Here is a 6,167-nt window from a genome sequence, read left to right as displayed (position 1 = left end):
AGAAGAGGAGAAAGCCACCAGACTACAGGGATCCTGTGGATGTGAATGAAAGCTGTTGTTTTTTTGTGCTGCTATAGCAAAATGCCACAGACTGGGTAATTTGTAAAAAATAGAAAATTAATTCTCAAAATGCTGGAGGCTGGGAAGTCCAAGGTCAAGGTGCTGGCCTTCAGTGTTTGGTGAGAGTTCTCTGCTTCCTCGATGGTGCCCTGTTGCTGTGTCCTCACATGGCAGAAGAGCGGAAGAGCAACAAAAGGCTAAATGCTGGATGAAGCCTCTTTTATAAAAGCCCTAATCCCATTAGAAAGGGCTCTGCCTTCATGACTTAATTGCCTCTTAAAGGCCCTACCTCTTAATATTGTCACATTAGCAATTACGTTTCAACACGAGTTTGAGGGGACCTTCCAATAATAGCACTTGTGGCAGGACAGCCGGCATAGAGAGAAGAGTTGAGGATCATGTTCCACCCTCCCACCTAATACAAATAGCTTTCCTATTATGATGGCACACATCTTGAAAATTACGGAGGCCTGAGATGGATATTACATTTTATTAAATAAAAAAATTAACATATTTTTAGGTTTTTTGAGTAGTAAATTAAATATAGACTCACTGAATTCATATGTTTGGCATTTCATTGCAATTTTACAACAGTGACTTATTTCATTTATAAAACTGATAAATGCTTATAATAATAAGAAACAAAGAAGAAAGCAATAAATCATAATACTACCACATAGAGATAACCTATGTTAACAGTTGATGAGCCGCATTCTAGACATATCTCCAGGGATAGTCACAGACCAAAGGATGGAGATAAGAGAGAGAGGGAGAGGATTTTATTAAAAGGGCATCATACTACATATGCTATATTTAAATAAAAAAGATTACACTTCGTTTTACTTGAATTTAATATTTAATACAGGAAAAAACACTGAACCAAAACTAAAGGAATTTGCTATGCCTCACATAATTACTTCTTGATCAGAAGAAATACTAGTTTGTATAAGAATCTTTGAAAATTAAGAGGGAAAATATTAGGAGACTAAAATCATTATATATGTTTATAAAAATAACTTCGGACTTCATTAATTGATTCCCTGATCGAAATGATGAGATTAGTATTTTTGCACTTCCTCTCCCATACCGTCCCTCAAGTCCCCATATTTCATTAAAGTCCCATCTCAATGACTTTGGGCTTAGCCATGTTACTTACTTTGGCCAATGGATTGTGATTGGACGTAATGTTTCCCTCTTGAGCAAAAGGTTTTTCTGTGAGCATGTGCTTTGGTGTGGGACCTCTTGGTTTAGCCCTCCATAGTGAAAACAGCATGTTCTAAAGAGGGACTTCTCGTTCAGTCTGGATTCAGCAAGGAGAAAATATGTGGAGTTGAACCCAACAGAATCACAGCTGATTCACTGCCCTTATCTAATGTGTGAGCAAGATAAAAATGTTTGTTATTATAAGTCAGTAGAATATAAGTTTTGTTTGTTATAGCATCCAAAGTAGGAACTTAAAAAAATTTATATATTTATATTCTGTCCTATAAACACAGTTTCTTCAATTGTTTAGTCTTAGTTTTATAATTAAATGGATTTAGTGTTGAACACCAATGCCTCTACTATGGCCTCTCCATTTATCTTGATGTATCTCTTGATTAGCTAGATTTCATCATCCAAGTAGACTTTTCCAGAAGTGTTCATGGTTGCTGTGTTTTGAGTTTTTCAGATTTGTGAATACCTTCTTGCAGCCCTTCTCTACTTGAATACCAACTTGGCTGTGCATAGTATTCTTGTATTATAATTTTTTCACCTCAGAGTTTTGACAGCATTAAAAGAAATAGAACAACAGTTAAATAATGCTTATCAAAAAATTCAAACACCAAGGTGATACTTTTTTCCCGTAAGACATAATTTTTCCTTTTGCCTGAATATCTCACACATATTTCATTTGTTTGTTTGGATTTCAATAAGTAAACCAGGATATGTCTCTACATGGATCATTATAGATCCATTTTTTAGGCTTTTTCTATCTCTAGATTGTTTTATTTCATGGCAATTTTTCTTTATTATAGCCCTGAATATTTTCTTCTGTTGAATTTATTAGATTCTCTACTTCAAGGACACTAAGTTGTCTACATATTCAATCATTTGAGTTTTTTATTTTTTAAAATTGTGATAAAATAAACATGACAAAAAGCCCATTCTGTCCATTTTTAAGTGTACAGTCCAGTGGCATTAAGTATATTCACACTGTTGTGCAACCCTAGCCACCACCCATTTCCAGAACTCATTTCATTTTGCAAAACTGAAACTCTACCCATTAAACAACTGCCCATTCCTTCTTCCACCCACCCTAGCAACCGCCGTTTTACTGTCTATGAATTTAACTACTTTAGGTAACTCATATAAGTGGGATGAGACAATACTTGTCCTTTTATGACTAGCTTATTTCACTTAATATAATGTTTTCAAGGTTCATCTACCATTGTATGTGTGAGAATTGCATTCCTTTTTAAGGCTCATATTCCGTTGTATATATATCACCACATTTTGTTTATCCTTTTATCTGTCAGTGGGCACTTGGGTTGCTTCTGTCTTTTGGCTATTGTGAATAAAATGCTGCTATAAACATGTGTACACCAATATCTGTTTGAGTTTCCACTTTCAATTCTTTTGGGTATATACCCAGAAGTAGAATTGCTGGATCATATTTAATTTTTTGAGGAACTGCCATACCATTGTGCACAGTGGCTACACAATTTTACATTCCAACCAACGTTGCATGAAGATTCTAATTTCTCCATATCCTCACCTATACTTGTCTTCTGTTTTTTGTTTTTGTTTTAATAATAGCTACCTAATGGGTATGAAGTGGCAGATCATTTCTTGATCTATTCTCTCTATATATACCATCTCTTCTCTATTTGCTGTAATCACTTTGTCATTCTCATCTATACACACTGTGATAAATTCAAGCCTTCTTTCAAGTTAATGAATCCAGACATATCTATTTTGTTTGTTGCTATTACTCCTTAGATATGGCATATTCTTGTTTTGGTAATCAATTAGTTTCCTAGTTTTGCGGTGTGTATTTTCAACTCATTCTGTAGTTTTATTATCCTCGTATATTGAATTAAGATATTTTTAAAATGTTATATCTTAAAGCATTTCCAAGGAGTATCATTCTGTTTTTTGGCACAGGTTTTCCTTGAGACTCGATTCATATCTGTCTTTTGCCTGTTATGTTGCTTTGTGTCTTTTTTTTTCCTTTTTTTCTCATAAGTTTGCATAGTTGCCATTCCTCTTCTCTTCTTGTTTATATTTAATGTACAACATAGGTAGCTCTAACCAGTCTTCTCTTTGCTCTGAGAGCTTATGACTACACACTCCTTGCCACCCTTTCGTCATTTTCTAAGCCTACTTCTCTTCCTCTCTCAGCTGCAGTTTGGGGATAAGTTTAGATTTCTCTCCACTTTTCTGTAAGGATTAGGGAAAGCAAAAGAGATTATCTGGGGGCTGAATACAATCTTTGTCATGGGACGTGAATTCTCTGGCTTTTTTGTTTTTGTTTTTTTAATTCTGTGTTAGGAGGCCCCACTTCTGCAGAAATACACTCCACTCCTATGATTTTGGGTTGTTCCCCAGCCAGCTTAAAGCCCAGGCAGCATTTCCAGCCTCAGCCTTGGATCCTTCAGGCACGTACAGCCTTCTGCCCTTTAACACTTTGTCTTGACTTTTCCCTGAGCTGCCCACTCTCTCCCACAGGCTGCTTCTTTCAAATTAGGAGGTATTTCTAAGAAGCACAGAATTTTGTCAGTTCTTCTTTCTTTACTATTATTTCTAGAAGGGTGGGGTTAGAAAGCAAGCCGCAAAGGAATCTTTTGTTGTTTTCCTCTCACTGACATTTTCTTAACATTTATGTTATAAAGTTTAATCCTTTTGCCTTTTTTGGCTGTTTTTGATTATTGGTTTATAAATTTTTAATGCATTTTGTTAGGTACCAGAAGGAAAATATTTTGTAATCAGGATTTGTTCTGCTATTTTACCTGAAATCCAATATATTTTTAAAATTCCTTCCGCAGGGCCATGGAGAGTGTCACCTGCCCTCTAAGGAGAAACAAAGATTGTGATTCTTTAGCATGGAAGGGATATTTGTTAGAATTTGTGTCTGCTACACCGACCTTACATTTTTCACTTACTGTGAATTCCAGAGAAACTTATAACTTCTTCACTAATAGATCGCAAGAGGGGCTTAACTTTTTCATTTAGAATGCTGACCTCTTAGTCTTGAATGTTCATTTTGAGAGGGGCTTTTCCCCTCCCTGAATCCTGGACTTGTATTGAAGGGCTGAGTTGAAGAGAAGGTCAAGTCAGGAGGAAATGTGGCCTAAGGGGTTGGAGTAGTTAGGGCCGTTATTTTGCTGACTGAGGAATGGGGTGGCTGCCCCCAGGATGCTGACCAAGCAGGAGAGGGGCTCCTGGGGAATGAGGTGGGCTCCAGCTTGTGAGGGGGTGGGAACAAGCTAGATTCTCTGCTGGCCTAGGTTCTGTTTAACTCCCTACCTGCCTTCTGTTTGTCTCACGTCGCCTCTGCTGCTTTTGCCCCCTGATGCTCTGCTTTTCCAGTCCTGCCTCTGTCCAGGTCCGGCTCCACAAGAAGTTTGAACGTAGCGTTGGACAATGCAAAACTAGAATCACTCTTCTTTGAACATAATTGCATCATTCCATTCCTAACTCAGTCTCTTCCCACTTTTGTCAGTTACTTTAACTACTTGACAGGACTTGTCTTAGTTTCTTAAATGATTTGTGATGATGGGATCTATGTGACGGTTAAACAAGAACATAATGCTTTAGACTCACATTTCTGTTCAAACAGCAGCGCCTATTCACTTACAACTAGAGTATCACCAGTGTCAAAGAGCACGAAAATGTTCACATTGTTCCAGGAAGAAATGTTACAGATCTTTTCTGATGTGTGTGTGTGTGTGTGTGTGTGTGTGTATTATGATGAGAAAATCGTACTATATCTGGGTGATTGATCCAATAGTGGGGCTTTGCAGTACCTAGTATGTTTGAATTATTTACATCTTTTGAGGTCATAAATAACTAAATTACGGACATGTTGGAAAAGGTCCAGAGGCCTCAAAATTCAGAGAGAACCATGGGAAAGGCAGCAATCCCAGCTCCCACGTGGCTTGCTCTGCTGCCTCTGGCCAGGGCTTGCCGAGTAGATGCCCATCAGATCTGGGCTACTGGATTGCCTTTCAGAGTCCCCCTTCATCATTCACTTGACTGCAGTTTGAGCCTCTCCCCTGGATGATCTGGGTAACCACACAGGCAATATTGAGTTAGTTTTTCCATTTAAAAATTGATGTTGCCAAGAACTTGAATTTCAGTGGCATTCTTGCCTCTCTGCAGTTGGGGGTGAGGGGTCCCTGATTGGTGCACAGGGCCAATAAGATAAGGGCTTTGGGCATTTTGCCACTCACCTGTCCTCTGAGCTTGCTGAGAATTCTGTTGGGCAGATCTGGTGGCCTGGTCAGGTGTTCATGAACTATTCAGTCGCACAACACCATTTTGCCTCTAAGTCTCCTTTCTCCTAAAAGGTAGTTTTGTGTCATGCAGGTACTATCAACATGATCATGACTCTGAGTTTACGGTTCCTGAAAAAAATTCCACACCCTCGTGGTATCATCAGTAAGTGAGTAGCTCATTCCCCCATGGGGAATATTTTTAAGCACATTCATTTTATTTGAGGGGATGGAGGTGGGATAATATCAAGACCCATACTCTCTGATTCTAATAATAGTGTTATTGTGATAAAATAACCCCATGAGTAGGATGTATAAGGATTAATTTAAAATAATGTATGCAAAGTGCATAGCATAGTTCCTGACACATAGTAAGTGTTCAGTAATAAAAATGAACAAGGGTTCTTGGAAAGTCACTCTAATAGATGCATGTGTTTGTATGCTTACATACAGTTATTAGTTATTTTAACCACTTGGACAAGTTAGCCAACATCAAACATATGTGGGAGATTTCCTAAACCAACAATTTAGGCTTGCATCTTTCATAATTCATAGGAAATAAATACCGTAACATTATATATGGGACAAAGCACATATAACTATAGTGTATGTTATAACATGTATCATATTGCA

This window comes from Symphalangus syndactylus, chromosome 9 (assembly GCF_028878055.3).
Source record: "Symphalangus syndactylus isolate Jambi chromosome 9, NHGRI_mSymSyn1-v2.1_pri, whole genome shotgun sequence".
Taxonomy (NCBI): domain Eukaryota; kingdom Metazoa; phylum Chordata; class Mammalia; order Primates; family Hylobatidae; genus Symphalangus; species Symphalangus syndactylus.
Note: the sequence above shows the minus strand (reverse complement) of the source record.